The 20516-nt window shown below is 40.7% G+C and overlaps 1 protein-coding gene across 4 annotated transcripts in view; it reads right to left on the minus strand.

The window, feature by feature from the left end:
• The window catches only part of LOC118088609 (uncharacterized), an 82601-nt gene that overhangs the window by 44286 nt on the left and 17799 nt on the right, over positions 1-20516 (minus strand). The window lies entirely within an intron of this gene.

Consider the following 20516-nt stretch of genomic DNA (forward strand, 5'->3'; position numbering starts at 1 on the left):
GTATATTTGGCGTCCTGGTGCCGAGGTGCGACGGATCCCTCCGGCGCCCCCGCCCCGCTTTGCGTCGCGGCAGGCGGCCGGAGCTGCGCGGCCGGGCCGGCGGGCGCAGCGCACAGCACAGCTGCCGGGGGTGCAGCTCCACAGTGGGTGGGTGGGCGCAGCTCCGCAGCGGGCGGGTGGGTGCAGCTGTGCAGCATCCCCCTGGCGGGCGGGTGCCCTGGCGCCCTGTGCCACCCAGCCTGGCCGTAGGGCTGGCCCTGGTCAACATTGTATAAAAGGAAACATTTCCTGTACTTGCGTGTAATGCTAACCTAACATGCAGCCGACTCATCCTCTGATTCTGCCCCCCCCCCCTCTATAATGTGGATGCAAAACTGGAAGCATTTGCTTCTGTTTTCAATTAACCCTGGTTTCTTATGTGCAAACCTGCACAAACTGCGGTTAGTGTTAACAATGGTTTAGTAAAATAAGCCAATACCAGTACAAGGTTAATTATTTGCAAAAGTCCACATCTACTTGGTGGATGGATAATATTTTAGAAGGACAGTCTCCCATGTCTCTATCATCCTTCACTACAATCCTGCAAAACCTAAGAGGCCAGCTAGGTAACTATGCAGTTTCAAGATGTGTATATACATATGTGCAGAAACATACAAATCTACAGACTGCTTACTGTTAGTCAAGAACCTCTCTAAGTTTCCTGTGGGAACTTTAGCTCTGACTTATACTGGATGGATTTTCCACTATGTCATCACTTTGCCTAATATATCCAAAACCATAAAAAGCCATCACAGCTTGTGCAGATCACAGTTCTCAGCAGCAAAGTGCTTCAAACAGCCTAAGGTAAATTGTGGAAATTGTTTTTTGTAAAAGCATTCAATATTTTTATGAAGCAATTACAAAATAATACAGCTTGTTTTTAATTTTTTATCTGTACATATTGGGATTCTAAGCGGTTCTGGGCAAAGTGCAGTGAATTAAAACTGCATACACACAGAAGAAAGTAAGCCTGGAGCATAGACAGACAGGGCTTTCACAATGACTTCACTGGTTGCTTCACATGAAGACTTACATTACATCATTCTAGGCTCCACTGCCCAACAATTGAGCCCCTTCAACCCTGTAGTGCTCTTCTCACATTTGGGGCCGTGTTGCCAGCAATTTTCACTCAGAATAAGTGAAGCTAGCATGCCATTTGCTCTTATCAGGGGCTTCAGGTAGTGATCCCTCACCATAAACAACACACTTTGAAAACTGACTATGTTGTTACTACACTTGGTGTCCTGCTAGGTTTTGTTCCCTGAAATTGAACAGAAGATCCCATATAATATAGAATGTTTTGGATAAACAGATTCCCAGAAATACTTGTCTTAATGTACATATTTCCAAAGACACATGGACAAATCCTCTTAAACCCACTTACACCCTAAAAGACAATTCCACCAATTCCACCCCAAACCAACTTATTTCCCATCAACTGACTGGTCAACACTCTTAATGGCTAATAAATTATTTTTCTGTCCTAAAGGAAAAGTCAATGGTCTATTAATGTGAGCTTTTAATTTCTTTTTGCTTTTAACTTGTTTTTAACGTCTTATAATTTAATCATTTGGTTTTATATTTTTATATTGTTATAAACCACTGTGATGTATCTTTACGATACAGTTGTACAGGGTTCAGCAAACTTTTTCAGCAGGGGGCCGGTCCACTGTCCCTCAGACCTTGGGGGGGGGGGCAGACTATATTTTGAAAAAAAAAATGAACGAATTCCTGTGCCCCACAAATAACCTAGAGATGCATTTTAAATAAAAGGACACATTCTACTCATGTAAAAACACCAGGCAGGCCCCACAAATAACCCAGAGACGCATTTTAAATAAAAGGACACATTCTACTCATGTAAAAACATGCTGATTTCCGGACCGTCCGCAGGCCGGATTTAGAAGGCGATTGCGCCGCATCCGGCCCCCGGGCCTTAGTTTGGAGACCCCTGCAGTTGTATATAACTATGTTTATAAATAAATAAATAACAAGATTACAAACTATTCTGAGGTTTTTTCAGCAGTCAAGTGCTATATAAATTTTATGAAATAAACAAATTATGAAATAAATAAATGCCAAACCATTAACACAGAAGTCATTCTACTGTTGCATGAAAGGATAGACACTAAAATGGAATCAATGGAATTCCCTCTGCCCAGCAGGATCTAGCATTGCAAATACCCAATATGCAAAGCATCTCAATGCCTCAGGGCAGACACCGCTCTCATCTGAAACTGTTAAAACCAGTGGGGGTCTGTTTTATTTATGGTCTCTGAGCTGTGTGAAAATGAGAGCTGACAGTAGAGCCAATACAAGCCGTCTGTCCTGTACAGTAAAATCCCATGTGCTGGCACTATATTACACTGGCAGATCAAACAAACTTCTCTTTAAAAGGAATACTCAGTGTTTTAGCACATACTTCAACACAGGTGTTGTACTTCTCTCATTTCCTCTCATTTGCTATATTCTATAGCTGGGACAGGGAAGCACAATATAAACAGTTGGTTTTTTATTATTACTACATAGCAAGCAGAGCAACGAGTATGTTATCCAGGAATAAACAGTCCTCTTAAAGAGAGAGAGAAAGAGAAAGAGAAAGAGAAAGAGAAAGAGAAAGAGGGGGAGGGGGAGGGAGAGGGAGAGGGAGAGGGAGAGAGAGAGAGAACCATCACTCAGCTCCCAGGCAGACCTTGCACACAGCAAGCACAAGAAAAGCCAGTGCAACACTTGCCTGCCTGCCTGCCCAGCCTCCCACTTGTCTGTCCTTTCCCAACAGCAAGGGCTGGCAGGCTGGACCCTCACCCGCTTACTTGCTTACTCCGAGGCCATCTCAGCTTCTGTCAGCCAGCACCCCCTGGCCAGCCCCAGATGCACCATTTGCCTGGGGAGCTTGTAGCCAGAGCCACAGCAACAAACAGCTGTGCAAGCCTTTGGGAGGCAGAGATGCGAGAGGGCATCAGAGGAGGGAGGGAAGGGAAGGGGGACAGAGGCCAGTGTTGTCCGTGGCACCCCACTGACCATCATTCAAGGCACCCCAGGGTGCCACGACACACTGGATGAAAACCACTGTCTTAACCCATGAGAAGTTCAGCAACTGCAAGCAAGGTTCTCAAGACACATACACTTCTTTCTTCCCCTTATAGTTTACAATGCTGACCAATGTCTAAAATTCTGACATAGTGGCGGGTAACTTGATAATACAGCCCTTTTGATGAGCTTTGGTTATTATCTGACCCCACTAAACTGTGCCTGCTTAACAGATGTTCTCATTTTCTTTTCTTCTCTCTTTTTTAACCTATCTTTAAGGTCTGGCAAACTGTCTGTTCTGTTAACAGTGGGGTGTTCTCAGTACATGGGCTGCAGAAGATTATAACAATTTTTTTTGAGTTTACACTGATGCTTCAAAAAAAAGATGAGCCTTTTGAGGACTGCATCTGTGAGATCCTTTCAGGATTCATGGTACCAAAAGGTCTGCCATTCTTTAAAAGGCTTACAGCAACTACATCAGAGCAAAATGAAAAAGCCCCCGGAAAGCTACTTGGCCAATGGGGAAGCGTTTATGTTAAATACATACATTTCAGAAAATTCCAGGCACCACCCACCATCCATCATTCAGAGAGGGGTAAACAAGGCAATGTGGCATTTCAGTTAGACTTAAGGGGTAAGATATGACAGTCATGGAACTATAGGATGCAGTGGCCACTTCACTAGTATAACCACACTGAAGCTCAAATACCTCCTCAAAATCAACATTTTTCACCAATTCTTTTGTGCCATCTCCCAGCATTCCCTACTACCTATAACTAACAGTGCAACCCTATACAGTCCACAGATCATCCTGGAGAGAGAAAGCAGAACTTTGGGTCTGGGATTCATATGCTCTCTCCTCTCTCTGAGAGTTCCTAGGTAAAGGTAAAGGAACCCCTTACCATTAGGTCCAGTCGTGACCGACTCTGGGGTTGTGACGCTCATCTTGCATTATTGGCTGAGGGAGCCGGCATACAGCTTCCAGGTCATGTGGCCAGCATGACTAAGCCGCTTCTTGCGAACCAGAGCAGCGCACGGAAACGCCGTTTACCTTCCCACCAGAGCGGTACCTATTTATTTATCTACTTGCACTTTGAGGTGCTTTCGAACTGCTAGGTTGGCAGGAGCTGGGACCAAGCAATGGGAGCTCACCCTGTTGTGGGGATTTGAACCACCGACCTTCTGATCGGCAAGCCCCAGGCTCTGTGGTTAACCCACAGCGCCACCCGCGTCCCTGAGAGTTCCTATTAGGTCTCAAAAAGTTTTTTGTTCCCATCCAGTATCTGCCAGTCAGGATCAGCACCTCTAAGAAACATGAAAAGGTCCACACATAAGGGGTTGTAGTCAATGCAGCATTAAGCAGAGTGTTCTATCAGTGCAATGATTTTTTCCTTGCACAATGGAACAATCTACTCCTCTTCTCCCACTGTGCACCTCCAAAATCTTTTATGGGGTTAAACCCAACCCTCCAGAGCAGACCTGAGGACAGTACAGGGTACACAGGGTGTGTGTGAGAGAGAGGAGGGAATCCCTAGCCTTAGAGCAAAAATGTGGAGAGGTATGCTGCTAGAAGCCATTTTAGCAACACAGTGAATGTATTGTTGGTTGGTAACCCCTTACAGTTTTCCCCAAGCACCATCCACCCTCAACCCCAGCTAAAGTTAACTAGATCAGCTGTTAAAAATGAGTTTTTTGGAATGGTAGTGGTAGTTGTAGCTGCAGCAGCAGTAACAGTATTGAGGAACATCTATGATATGAACAGAACTCCAGCAACGTGGAATAGGTCAGGGATAGGCAAACTTGGCCACCAGATGTTTTGGGACTACAACTTCCATCATCCCTGACCACTGGTCCTCTTAGCTAGGGATGATGTGAGTTGTAGTCCCAAAACATCTGGAGGGCCGACTTTGCCTATGCCTGGAATAGGTCATAAATGGTTAAATTAAGGACTGTCTCTAAAACATAAGATTTTATTCTACAGTCTGCACCTCAGGAGAAAAGAACTGCAAACAAGACAAGAAGGTGATTGTAAGTGAAAATAACATGGGTAAAGTTCCCTTTTGGCATCCATCTGTCTCAGCAGACAATGGAGGAGTGCACCTTTGGGGGGGTGTAGTCAAACTGTTGAAGAGTTACAGTGCCTGCTGTGGCTGTAGAGACTGATACGGAGAGACTTTTTTTTTGCAGCTGGGGCAGATGAAGGCATCTGTTTTTTGCTGCCACGGATGCACCACAGTGTTTCTTCTCTCTGCATTCCTCCCAGTGGTCATACCTCCTCTGGTCACTGCTATGGATACACGACCTGAGAGGTTATCTATCTCTTTATATTCATGGCAATTAATGCAATAATGCATATGAACAGACAGTTATCTGGATAAAAATGTAAAAATACATGACTGCTATTGACTTTCTTTGAAGTACATAATTAAAAGAGATGGTCTGTGTTAGAGCTCTGAACTTGCAGTGAACTGTAGGACTAATTATGACCTGACAATACATGGAACATCTGTTAGCCTAATTGTTGTTCTGCAATAAGTACATGCAGCATGAAACAAGCAAGGATATTTAAAATATAAAAGCATACGTTGCCAATATTAGAGGACTGCCTGTTTTAAATGACCTTGAAAGTGAAAAAGTTAAATCAAACATTAGCAACAGTGCAACACACTATTGCAATCCTGAGTTTTAAGATGCACAGTCTTGTCACACTAGAGCCTTTTAGCATTACATAGTCCTGCTCTACTGCAATCAGCTGGATACAGAATTATAAGTGCGTTCCATATTGCTAACTATAGCACCATTATCTTCATTAACAATGCCAGTCTTAACTACAACTGTGGGTGCCACAGTATTGATGGGCCTATTCCACACAGATGGGCAATATCCTCAACCCTCTAGGTACCTGAAAAGTGCTACATGCACAAAAGTAGCTGTGAGGGATGTAGCTGGCTACCCTCAAGCAACAACACTCCAAACCATCTTGTCTTTAAGACTTTTATTGTGGATATTATTTACAGTGCAAGAGCTTCATGAAAGCATGTCTACTCAGTATCATAAGATTCTCGTAATGGCGCTTTTCGGCTCCTCCTCCAGCAGAGTAGTTTGGGGAACCCAAATCTCCGCCCCTGCGTTTGCGAGCTGCTGATCGCCTCAGTTCCAGGGTGAATTTGAAAGGACGCCCCTCTGATGTTTCCCCGCTAGAAACCTCTGCTGGCCCCTCCTCCCTTGCTGGTATCACAGGCTGTAGGTTGTGCTCTTGGGTGCTGCCTGAGCCCTGCCCCACTCTGCTCATTTCCTCCTTCCTGTCTCCTGCCCCTTCGCTGTTGTCAGAGCCGTTTGAAGAACTGGAGTTGATGAGGGGTGGCTGTTCCCTGTAAGCCCACCCCCTTACAGTAGCCCTGTACTGTTGCATTTTAATGCATTAACAGGTTCCCCACCCCCACTGATGTCGGACTTTTGAGCATCTGCACAAAGACATTTTTTTAAAATGGGGAATGCAATGGCAGAAGGGACTACACTGCTTTAAAGAACATGGCCAAGGAGCACGCAATACAAAATACATGTATCTGTCACCAGCCACACCAGTGTAGAAAGTTAGACAATGACACCAGTCTGCACTGTAATCCTGAATCTATTTAAAGTCCCCAAAATCAAGGTAAGTGAGCACTTGAGAAAACCACGGGAAAACAGAGAAAACATGGGAGTAGCATTGTCTGGTTTCTCCAGAATAATTGAGTAAACAAATGGGATTAGAAAATGCTACATTGTCACGGGACCTGTTATGTTTTTTTTACAGCTTTTTGAAAATAAAGTTGAAATTTCAATTAACCATTATGCATAAACTTATGATAGAGGCCATATACATTCCAAAGAGCACTAAGACACAGTCTGTCCCACTAAAACATGACTAAAGGTATTAGCCTCACATACAAGAATGCCTTTGAATGCACAAACTGCCAGAAAATTCTAAGCTGGGGACACAGTACCATTCACTTCTGGTAAGCATGCCTCATACCCTGTTTCTCATATTTTAAGACATACCCATAAAATAAGCCATAGCAGGATTTTAAGCATTCAAGGAATATAAGCCATACCCCGAAAATAAGACATAGTGATAGGCGCAGCAGCAATGCCGGCCGCGGCAGGAGGAGGAGGAAAAAAATAAGACATCCCTTGAAAATAAGCCATAGTGTGTTTTTTTGAGGAAAAAATAAATATAAGACATGTCTTATAATATGAGAAACACGGTACTTCCACCCTCTGTACCATATGCTGCTACAGTAGGAATAAAGGACACCCATCTATTCTAAGAAGTGGAAATGGAGAAGACAATAAAAGGGGAGGCCCTGTAAACGAAATCTCTCCCAGCTGCTTCAGTAAGATTCAGCAAGTAACCAGCTGCTCGCGAGAACAAAGCTTCTTCAGCAAATGGGCTAAAACTCAAGAACTAACATATTCATCCAAATCTTTCCAGCTGTTTGATTATCTATTCTAGGACCTTTCCTGGTATCAATGTCAAGCTCACCGGTCAGCAGTTACCTGGGTCTTTCTTTTCCCCCTTTAATGTATTTTATATATTTATACAGAAAGATGTACTGATGGGATCACAGAATTGTAGATTTAGAAGGGATCCCGATGGTCATCTAGTCCAACCCTCTGAAATGCAGCAATCTCAACACACAGTCCCCCATCCAATTTGAAACCATACTGGCCTGTGCTTTGCATTGCAAATGTCCAGTATTAGCAATTTTATTGTTGCACCACTAGGGAACTATAAAAAATTATTCATATATTTATATTTAAAGGAGTAGCATACACTGGCATAATGAAAGAACAAGAGCTGTCACCAGTGTTTACATACCTTGCTGAAAGCAATACTAAAATATATCCACAGCACATAGATGGGAGAGCATTGTGTCTTCAGAAGAAAGGCAACACACTCATCTCTTATCCTCTCCAGGATCTCTGCATATACAACCAGAGCCCTGAGCCACAGAGAAGTACCTCTTCTTACCATGTTGTATGCTACAATACACTTAGAACACACTCCCATGTGCATAGAGAGGAATGGGAAGTTTTGGGTGTCAAGAAAAGGATAGGTGGTTTATTTTCCTCTTCCGCAATATGGTGCAATATAAAGATGCCTCAAAAGGGGAGTATTTTAAAAATAAATAAAAATGGGGTTGCTGTTACAAACCCTAACAGAACTCAGCCCCCAGTCTTTGTTTTTTGAAAGCTTTTGCTAAACAACCAATGAAGGCATTTTATTGGAATCATTGTGTGTTCCTTTTCTCCCACGCTCAGGATCCTGTTCCTAGGATTAATGTCCAAGATTAAATTAATGCAATTACCTGCAAATAATTTTTCTTTTTGCTTCCTTCCTATAAACATTTAAACTATTTAGATCAGCTTAAAAGGCTTGTGATGCATGTCTCCTTCACTGTTTACGCTCAGGAGGGCTGTTCAAATTGTTGTTTTTAATCAGACTCTGGAGCCTTCCTTGTTTCTTGAGATTGTCTAAGTTTCACTGTTTTCTATCATTTGTTTACATTTTATATTACTTTTACTGTTTTACTACTCTGATCTCCTTGGGGAGGAAGAGCAGGATATACATTATTGAAAATAAAAATAAATAAGACATCAATTCATTCTGGCTTTCCATGCTACTTCAGTGATGACTCAGAATCCTAATACCGGTAAGCTATGTTCTTATTAGGCTGTCATATGCAAACTGGTTCCTCCTTTCAAATGTACAGCCTTAAGGGATCAAGCACCGTTAGCACAACAAAACCACAAGTATTGTTTTTTAGGAAAAATACATATTAGCAATAATATTTGCAGGTGAACATGGTATCTTCCCTATTTAAGCTGCAGCTCATCTTAAAGCCATGAGGTCCAGGCAGAGCACTAAAACATACTGGAAGACTAGGCTTTGTACCTGGTGACTGGAAAAACACATTCTCAAATAAGGGCCCTTCCCATATCTCCTACTACATAGAGAGTCAGATTCTATTTATCATCCCATATCTACAGGATGGTGCAGGAGGCAGTGAGTAACAATGTAGTCATTGTTTAGTATTAAAATACCATTTTTATTAGAAATTTTAAAACAGTTCATAACATTTTCTCAGTAACATTTACAATATTATAAAGGTGGATCAATATGATTTTCCTTGCACCACAGATGAGGGTTAAGATTAAGTGGCGGAGGTTTGCCTAAAGCCACTTAAAGATCCAGTTTGCTCAAAACACTAAGCCAGACCATGGCTTCATACAAGTGAGCAGCTGCATTCCTCTAATAGTCCTGCTGCTAAGTCATGGTCTGACTTAGCATTATCCAAACCTAGACTCATAGTTTGTCTCCTTCAGACAAACACAAGCAATAAAACAATAGCAAAATCTTGGTTATAGTTCATGGCCTGACAAACTTGGTATAGGGAGTGGAAGCATATTCAATTAATATTGGAGGCAACTACAGGGGTCACTGGTTTGCTTCTGTGCACAATCTGAGGTGCTGATTCTCACCTTCAATTTGTCATCTGTTGTATTATACATAAACCAGACTGGTAAATTTTATTTGAAGTATTGCAGAAAAATCTACTGAAGTTTAACACTGCCTGGGTCCAACACAAAGAGGAGAGCTCTTCTGATAGGCCCTGAATTTAGAAAAAAACATAATATAATACAGTGGACGCTCGGGTGGCGAACATGATCTGTGCAGAAGGCACGCCCGCAAGCCATGTATGCGCATGCGCGGGACGCAGCTCAGCGCACCTGTATATGCGCAAAGTGCGGTTTAGCGCTCCTGCGCATGCATGCATGCATGCCGAAACCTGGAAGTAACCCGTTCCGGTACTTCCGAGTTTGGCACAGGGCGTAACCCGAATAGACGCATCCTGAAGCAGCTGTAACCCACGGTATGACTTGTTCTGCAAGACTTTTCCGGGTTAACTGCTGGACAATGTGATTATAAAATTTTATTTGTGACTGATAGTATTAGTAATTTTGTGCAGCTTTTGTGTTTTCATTATAGCTATTGCAGTTTTATTCTGAATATTTTTATTTTGCCGTACACTGCAAGGCATGATTAAACAACCCAAATCACCATGCACTGAACATAGTATATCCCTTTTCTCACACACTATAACATGTGTAAGACAGGTTATACAATCTCCCAGTGATCTATGTTGCATTACAAGGAAAAAGAATAATTCATCAGCACTAAAGGCAACAACAATCAATCAGCTGCAGTGACAATATTCTCATTAATAGATTGATGTTCACTTATATACAATCTATAAATATATGTTACATGAAGACCAAGCTATTTTGCTAGAGTTGCTTCATGCAAAAAGGAGATATCCAGACACCAGACTTCAGAAATACAAGTGACCTCACTGTACATGTCAGTGTTCCACAACAACATTTTTAAAACCCTAATTACAACATCAATTGCCCCTGACTTTCGGCAGTCTGGTGGTGATAAAGTTTCAGACAAGAGGTTTTACATTTTGATGAAAAGAACTTGCAGCTAAAATGAAAGAGACTGTGGAAAAGTCAGCTTTCATGTTGTGTCATTTTTTTAAAAACACAGTCTTCTTTGCCCCTTGAAAATGAAAATGTAATGTGTTCAATGTGTGCATTTTGCTTTTAAGCAGTCTCATAAAAAGGTTTATTCATGTAACTATTTTGGACTCTTATGAAGCTGCTTTGACTGAAAGAGCCATCACTAGTATTTCATAGGAGTACTTTACAGAAAAGCTATAGTAGGTTGATAGAAATCCAAGAATGTACATGGAAGCAATAGCTTTGAAAAGAAATAGCATGTGGGTCTTATCAGACAAACTATTGCCACTGCTGAGAAGTCTACACATTTCTTGGCACTATGCCTATAAAGCATTGTTTATTTTTTATATTTAGAGGCTGCCTTATAACAAAGGTTCTCCAGGAGCATTACAGAATAAAAACAAAGCAGCTAAAAGGCAACAATAAAAAGAGTAATACAAAACAATTGACACAGATCTAAACTAAACTAAACTCTGACTAAAACAAGCCCCAAATTGAGACCAAAAACGAAGAGCAGAGAATAAAACATAAAAAGCAAGATTTAATTTAAAAGCTACAGAAATATTTTTTAAACCATGGGAACAAAAGGGGTGTTGCCTGGAGCCAAAGTAAATCTGAGCCAGTACAGGAGCCAGGTGAGCCTCCCTGAGGAAGGCATTCCATAACTGAAAAGACCAGCCTCCTTACCCGAGGACCAGAAAGTGGCTAATCTAACACCAATTCTTAAAAAGTGATTCTGGAAATTACAGCCTGGTTAGTTAAATGCCTGTTGTAAGAAAACCGATGGATAGCATTATTGAAGGTGAAATTACCAAGAATATAGAAGAACAAGCTTTGCTGATGAAGAATTAAAAAAGGTAAAGGACCCCTGACAGTTAAGTCCAGTCGCGAACGACTCTGGGGTTGCGGTACTCATCTCGCTTTACTGGGCAAGGGAGTCAGCGTTTGTCCACAGAAAGCTTCCAGGTCATGTGGCCAGCATGAATAAGCCGCTTCTGGCGAAACCAGAGCAGTGCACGGAAACACCATTTACCTTCCCACTGGAGCAGTACCTATTTATCTACTTGCACTTTGACGTGCTTTCGAACTGCAAGGTTGGCAGGAGCTGGGACTGAGCAACAGGAGCTCACCCCGTCACGGGGATTCAAACCGATGACCTTCCGATCAGCAAGCCCTAGGCTCTGTGGTTTAGACCACAGAGCCACCAGCGTCCCAATGATCAAGAATTACTATTGCTCAAAAACTCAAAAGGGTTAGACATACAGTGGTACCTTGGTTTACAACCATAATCCGTTCCGGAGGTCCGGTTGTAAACCAAAACAGGTTGTAACCCACGGCACGCTTTCGCCAATGGGGCCTCCCAAAAAAATTGTAATTTTTTTTTGTAATCCAAAAAAATGGGTTGTAATCCCAAAAAAGGGACATGCATTTCCATGGTTGCAATTCAAAACGGTTGTAATCCAAAGCGGTTGCAAACCAAGGTACCACTGTAACTCATTTGAAAGTGTAAGCATGTGGATAGAGGTGATCTAGTAGACTCTGTATTTTCGAAAAGCTTTTGATAAAGTCCTTCATCAAAAATTGTCAAGTAAGCTTAGTAGTAACTAGAGGAGAGTTCCTCTTATTGATCAGGATGCAGGGATTAGGGGGAAACGGGCAATCCTCACAATGGAAGGATACATGTAGTGAGTGTTAGGATTTATGCTTTTTAACTCATTCATAAGTAATATCGGGCTAAGAGTGCATGCCAAGTGACCACAGCATAATAACAAAAGGGATTGGAAGGAATTCCAAAAAGATCGTTCCAAAATAGCAATGTCTTATTCTTCATTTTGTTTATATGCACAGTAGGAAACACTTGCTTTTCCTATTTAAAGCTACACGGTTGCAAATTTTGGCAGAACTCACGCGCAGTGAAAATACTTCCAGGTTAGCAGACTTCGGAAGTCGAGGCATTCATAAGTCAAGGTACCACTGTACTTAAAACCTTCCAGCTGTCATGCTATGGAGAACATGCCTCAGCTATGGAGAACATGCCTCAGTATAACCATCTCCGGGCTATAGTGAAAGAAAGGTTTTGGCCTAAGCAGGTCTTATTTTAAAAGAACATGAATGTAACTACGTGCAAGCCTTTTAAGTCCTAAATGGTTTGGGCCTAGGATATCTGAAGGACCCCAAATTAGAGCTTGCCAATCACTCAGATCATTATAAGAGGCCTTGCTGCATGTTTCTTGGCCCTCTAAGAGGGGTCAGATGACCACACAGGAATGAACTCGCTGAGCAATTGACCCTAGGATTCAAAATTCTTTGCCTTGGAAGTCCCATTTGTTTTCCTCTCTACTCACGTTCTGGTGGAGAGAAAATAATATTATTCCAAAAGGCAATTTGAAAGTGTGTTACTTTAGCGACCTGCTACTTGTTGTACTTGCATATATAATCAATCTGCAGCTACCTTTTTTACTTTTAAATAATTTTGCTGTTATGTCTTTGGCTTTTTATGCTTGGGGTTTATTGCTAATTTTATGAGGGATCTATTGATTGTGCATGGGTTTTTGTTTTTGCCATCTTGGGTGTCTTATTGATATAAAGGTGGAACAGAAATAATTTTGAACAACAACATATACACTATTTCAGATACAAGATTACTACAAAGCAAAACGCTGGAAAGCTGCTCTGGCAGCAAGGCATCTTCTCTCCAGATAAACACATGCAGGATCTTCCCAACATAATGTGGAATCTTTATATTCCATTTATACAAATGGAAAAGACTCCTGAGAGTGAAACTATTCTTCCTAAAGAATTATGATTAAGGTAAAAGGGGTGGGAACATATAAACCAGCAAGGAATAATATCCAAGTACAGTAATGCCCACTTTCTGATTTTAATATATATATTTCCTTGAAGAAAAGCATATGTTCTGCTGGAAACCTTTAATTGTCTCCTAAATGTAATAAGCATTTTTATTTTTAACTCAGGAAATGGGTTCAGTTTTTAGCCTATGCAGATCATTAAGCTTGTCTGCATGCAGTAATGCTCCTTTGGACAATGTTCTGCTTATGAAATTAAGATGGCATGACAGAGTTTAAAGGGCAGTCATTGCACAGCTGATGTAATGAAAATCATTCACCTTCAGATGCTATTGAAACATGTTATGTTCCCTTCTTATCCAGCCCCACAACCACTTGTTACACCTACTGCTAAGGTGAAGAATTAAATAGGAGTATAATTTTGGAGCAGAGGTGCTAAATTCTACTTCCCAGTCTATCAAGTCAATATAGCTTTTTTAAAAACAAAACATACAATATAACTCCCTAGATCATTATTTCTTAGGTAGGTATGAAAGGGAGAAATAACAGCACAGCAATTCAGACAATACTGTTCTACTGTTGAACACCTCTAACAATGGAGCAATCTCATCTGACTTTACCATTTGCCTAGCCAGTGAAAAGAAAATAAAGCTATTCTAATAGCTTAGAAGGAATATAACAACTGGGGGACAGAAATAGTACTTCAAAGCCCCTTCCTTATACGCCAAAATTTCTTGTTATCATGACTCTTTTGGGCAGGAAAAAAAATTCTCCATGATTCGAACATAGCCTCTCTTTTCTTATTATTCAATAAGGCTTTAGAGGTTTGCTCTAACTGGACAAAAGAACCAGATGCCATATCAGGATTATCCTTTTTATATTGGAAGTATGTGGTTTCTTAAAATTTCTACATTCCCTATCAAGCCTATTATTTCCCTTGAATCTGTTGAGGGGGCTGTTGATGTCTTTGAAACACCTGCAAGGAACTTGAAAATTATCTTAATAGCATATAACACATTTTTAATTTTATCCTATTTTAGCTTTAAGGCCCAGCTAACTACAGTATATGACTGTCTTTTAGTGCTGGCTCTCAGTATCATAAATATATTGTTCGAATAGCCCCCAACAACTATTAGAATGAGGTTTATTTAGAACTGGAGGAACATATGCATCAACCATTATTAGGCTAAATAGCTTAAATTTTACTAGACAACAACAAGACTCACAAGATGAGAAGCCTGCAGAGAGGAAGATATGAGGTATACATATGAGGAAGATATGAGGCATACACTATATTCCTGTGACTTCTCCTTGGGATAATTGCTTTCAGAAACCTAAGTAGTGCAAAGTTTCCAGGCCAGATCTAGACATTGACTACACAGAGAGAATTCCATCTTATGAAGAAGACACAGGGAGATGGATCTAGACTTCCCTTTCCACAAATGAATAGACTACTTCTGCTTGTAGAAAGCACCTATAGCTAGCAAGGGCAAGACTGAAAGATGGAAGGGAGGCAATTTGTACCAAGTCCACCTTACACTGCAACTCCCAGCATCACTTCCCATGCTGTTATGTAGGATCCCTCAACCTTTTCGGGAGACAGGATCCTGCAGGGGAAAGGAAGAACTAGCAAATAACTCACTCCCCCTAAAGTGGGAGAGTCCGTGGGTGGAGTTCGGCCAACCTGACAACTGTATACAACCCAAGTTCTGCACTAAAGCTTTCCAAAGGCTGAAATAACCAGCATAGTCTGTGCATGTTGCCAACATGAATGGTTTTTATGCTGTTCTTGCCTCCTTTCAGACAGAAAGAAAAAGCAGCTCCACTGGCACCATGCTTCAATTCTATCTCTGCTTAGTACCAAATGAGACTGAACACAGAAAAATGATGAATGCCCATCTACTTAAAAAGGAAGAGAAACCTCTTCTCTTTGCTGTGTGTATGATGTCAACAATGCTTTCCATTATCAACATGGCATCATATTTGAGCCTAAATAATGGTAACCAAACTTTGATTTGAATGCACAAACGAAAAGCAATGTGCAAAATACAAAACACATAAGAAATTAGTGTGGATAATTCTTTCCTAGAAATTAGACAAGAGTGGAGCTTTTAAGTGCTGACTACTCTAGAGGGAAAAGTTTCAGTTCTGTAACCAATTACAGCATACACCCTGCTGTATGCACTTAGGATTCATTCACATCTTGTGAATTTCTAATTAACGTAAGTAGTTCAATGTGTCCCAGAACCCAAATTGCTTTTTCAACTTTAATAAACATCCAGAAATTCCCCTACGACTGGAGGATTATCAGACTGATGAAGGAAATATCTAGCCACACTGTTCAAATGAACAGTCGCAGTAACCTTTGCGCCAGAGAGATCAGCTACCATTAAAGCAAAGAGGAGGAGGACAGAGTTGGAAATTATAATTGTGAACATTTTAATACAAATAAAAAAATATTCAAACCAAAAGTGCAACTTTTATTCTTTGAGAACAAGTAGTGGAAAATAGCTTGGCATTATAGCAATGCATTTTGCTTCTCTGCAATCTGTAAAAAATAATAATGGTAAACTCCAAAGGTGTCACTGTGTGACTAAGTCAGACATCTGATATTACAATGGGACTTTACCTTCTTTTCCTCCCCCAGCACACACACACACAGAATGTGCCTTCAAAATGTATTTGAGGGTAGTGGGATCCTCAGAAGCAGATCTGGAGGTTGCGAAAGGGAGGAAAGGAAGGGTAAAACTTACCTGATGAGGGAGCTTCTCAGTGGAAGCACCCAGGGTTTGGAATTCCCTTTCCCATCAAGTACAACTCGCATTAACTTTATTTGGTTTTAGGCACCATTAGAAACTCAGCAATTTATTTAGACTTGTAGTGGGGAAGTGCAGCCAATCTTGGTTGTGTTGTTGGAGGAACAGTTGGGAATTTTATTTTTGTTCATGTGATATGACAGTTAGGTATAACATGATTTTTATAATTATTATTATGTGACTCGCTCTGGGATCACTGCACTATGAAAATCAAGACAGGAAATTCAATAAAATAGTTTAATTGTAATCTGTGTTTTGTCTTGAAGTAATCTTGCAAGAAATTATTACAAATATACAAAATATTCTGTAATGTGTTTTTGAAACCTACCATGACCCATTTGTTGTAGTTAATACTGCAACTTAGAAAAGTACAAAAAAATGCTTTCCCTGTGCACAATAGTGTGACAATATTCAAGGAGGATAAGCCACAATGAGGTTATGGCAAGGGCAGCCTGAAGGCAAAAACATATGTTCACATTAGGAACCAATTCCGTTACTTACTGGATTGAATGATTTATAGACACACAAACAAACTGACACACAGTCACATTTTGATACCATGGATTCAGGTTTTGGTAAATTTTAAACCATAATGAAGACTCTAACACACTATGGTGGAAGTTTATTGAAACTGTAGGAAGAGGGAAGTTGTGTTTTAAAACAAGAACAGTCAGTGCTGAAGAGATATTGAGCTTCTAAGAAGAAATAGACAGTTGTGAACCTTGTCTTTGCTTCAAGAATGTGAAATCATCAAGAGGTCATAGAGAGACCATATCCACAGGGAAGCAGCTGAAAACATTTGTGGTGATTTTCTACATGTCTTTCATTCTCTGATTGAACACATTATTAGACAGATGCATCTAGTCTGCCATGTTTGACATTAAATTAAAGAGCTTCAACACATCCAGAATATACAATAATGTTTCATGCTAGACATGTTAATGCAAGGAAGGGCTCTATACAACTAGAGGGCTAAATTAAATGCTACATTAATTGCATGAGTGCAATTTACATGTACATATTAAAGTGAAACCCATTAAAAGCTATTGTTTGACTAGGGAAGGAATCCTCCATCAGCTTCTTAATCCTTCTAAATGCAAATAGCAGCTTCAGAGAGGACATTTTTGTAGAGACCGTGTGAGGAGAGTTATAGAGTTTAATCATTCTCTCCTTCTCTGAAATCCTGCTGCTACTACGGTATAAACTTTAAAAAGAGAAACTTGGATATTAATGGCAATCACACAATTAAATGGTCACATGTAGTTTGCTCCTCATTGGTCAAAGGATATGCAATGCTTATATTGTACATCACCATATTTTTGTAATAGCACTTTAGAAAAACTCCTATAAATAAATAAAGCAAAATGCCATGATTCCAGCTTCAGAGGACTTACCTTGAATGATAGAAACACAGGTCTTTCCCTTTAGGTTACATCAGGGAAAATATAACATAAACAAAGGTAAAGGAACCCAAAGGTAAAGGTTATGGAAACCTATTAATACCATTTTTGATGAGATATACACAGCTTTAACAAACAGGAAAGCAGTCCATAGAATTAGCAAGAACTAAACTATGTTTTTATTGAGAATTATATGTAATTTTCCACATTTTTAAATAAATGAAAAGCAGCTGTTAAAGGCTGCAAGTGGGAGTGGAGAAAGAGTATAGGGTTCTTCACCCTTCCCTGCTACAAAGTTTGTATGAACCTATCTTCTATCCCACAAAACAGAAAGGTAATCTGGGGAGGAAAAACAATATTTAAAAAGGAAATAATTGACTCTCCAAAGGAAATAATTGACTCTCCACAGCCAGTGCATCTATCTTCCTCACCTTCAGATTGCTGCCTCCAGAAAAAAATGCCAGGGGAAAGTTACATGGAACTCTGCATAATGTTTAATTTGGCCATGAGTGAGGGAGAACACTACAGAAGCAAGGTAATAAATGCTGAATAACTTCAAGTGAAGGACCTAATGTTCTTTACTTTTTCATCAGTTGAATGCAAAAGGACGGAGCAGGAATTCCCCTTCCTTAACAAGTACATACTCTCTACCAGGCATCCCCAAACTTCGGCCCTCCAGATGTTTTGGACTACAATTCCCATCATCCCTGACCACTGGTCCTGCTAGCTGGGGATCATGGGAGTTGTAGGCCGAAACATCTGGAGGGCCGCAGTTTGGGGATGCCTGCTCTCTACTGATGAAGTGTTTGGCACGAGAACATTGTCATAACATGAATCTTGCAACTCTTTCTATGGATGTCTCTGTCCTTTATAGAAAATATTACTACTGTGAAGAAAAGATAAATTATGGAATATCATTACAGGACAACATTGACCATTGTTCCTTTGGGCAGCGGGGGGGGGGGGGAGACACTGAAATAGCTATTTATTCTCATATTAGCATCCCAGCGTGGTATTGAGACATTTGTTCCCAAAGTCTCTCATATAATATTTTTGGTTGCTTTTGTTAATGGTGCAATTTCATCCTCAGCTGCCTCCTAAAATACAGTGACATACACACATTCTTGGGAATAACTGGGTAATTCCATGGAGCTTAGTTTTTAAGATAACTGGATGCTAACAACACTTTATGCAGAACAAAGCATGCTTGGTTCACTTAGCACTGCAGCTGTGCAAGGCTGAGCTGTTAAATCCTGGTGACTAAAGCACAGCAGTAGCCAAATCCCTGCCTTCCACTTAGTTTTGTTCACAAGTGGTCCTGAAAGCATACAGTACATCCATTGCAGTAATACCTCCACGAACGTCTGCCTTGTCTAGCGTTCATTCCGGCGAACGTACGCAGCAAACCCAGAAGTACCGGAACGGGTTACTTCTGGGTTTGCCACTCGCGCATGCACAAAGTACTAAATTGTGCATGTGCAGAAGCGCAAACTGCTTTGGGCGCGTGCGCAGACGTGGTGCTTTGCCCTGCATCCTTTTTGGCTAGCGTCCGGGGCTCTGGAACGGATCCCGGCTGCAAAACGAGGTACGGCTCTACTTGACTGGCTAATAGGCATCATGTAATTTACCTGCATCATTATTTAAATGCGATCTTAAAGAGAATGATCTAATTTTTCCCCCAAGACAACAGTAGCGAACTCTTGGTGCACATAGGAATTCTCCTGTCTTGACAGCAACCAAATTTTCAGTGATGTCTTGGTGATCCTTCTGACTGGCACACTATGAAGAATGTGTGGCAAAATTGTAGCTATGCAACTATCAGGACAGCTTTGATTTTAAGTAATGTAGTACAGTACAAAAGAGAAACTGCAAATAGCATTAGCAGATCTTCTGAAAGACAAAAAAGCAGCCAGAATTCACAAGTGCCACATAGCTATCTTTTCCTTCAGTATCTACACACATCTGTGTCTGAAGTTGTAAGTAAGTTACACTGAAGACATGCTAATAAGAAGCATCAGTTAATATATGTAAGTTTCATCCTGCTGTTTCTCTTTTTTTACAGTATTTTTCATATTTACTCAGGAGTAAGTCTCATCAAGTTCAATGTGGCTTACTCCTAGGTGAGTGGTACAAGGCAGCTACGAAGGAAAAATATAAAACCTCTCCTCCATAGCCAAGGTTTCCCGTTCAACCCATGTTTCATCTATCCAAAGCAGTCCATGTTCGAGTTTATGTGTTCTAGCTATTTTATGGTATTTCCCCTCTCTGTAAATTAAGTGTAAATAGTGCAGGTTTATAATCTCAGATGACAAATATTAAACCTTTATCCCCCTCACCAACCCTACCACTTGCTTGATTTCATTCCACCACCATAAAATGTGCCTATGATCTAAAGAGCTATTGTACACTTTACATTTTGCAGCATTTCTTCAAGCTAGCCCCCATCTGTCCCCATAGTATTCTCGTCAATTACCTCTAGCTACTTTAGAGGACACCTTGCCAGAACTACTAAAGTAAAGCAATTTAGCCATTGACAAGCTGAGCAACCATGAGTCTTGCAGGGCTCAGTGTAGATCAATCTACTGTATGGCTGTGTAATTAATATCTTAAAACACAGCTAGCTCAATCTTTTTCTCAATATGGATTGATGCTGGTGGGGGGGATGCATCAAAATGCAGCATTCCATCAGAACCAACAGGATAGATGTGGATTGTGGCCATCATATGAACACTGCTTTACAAAGCAACATTGAGAGTACTTTGGGTGCAGTACCTTGGGAAAACAGAAATGTGTACAGAGCCAATTTTTAAAAACCTAATTATTCTTTTTATTGACGCTGATAGAGCCATTTCAACTAA

The sequence above is a fragment of the Zootoca vivipara genome, chromosome 1 (assembly GCF_963506605.1).
Source record: "Zootoca vivipara chromosome 1, rZooViv1.1, whole genome shotgun sequence".
NCBI classification, from domain to species: domain Eukaryota; kingdom Metazoa; phylum Chordata; class Lepidosauria; order Squamata; family Lacertidae; genus Zootoca; species Zootoca vivipara.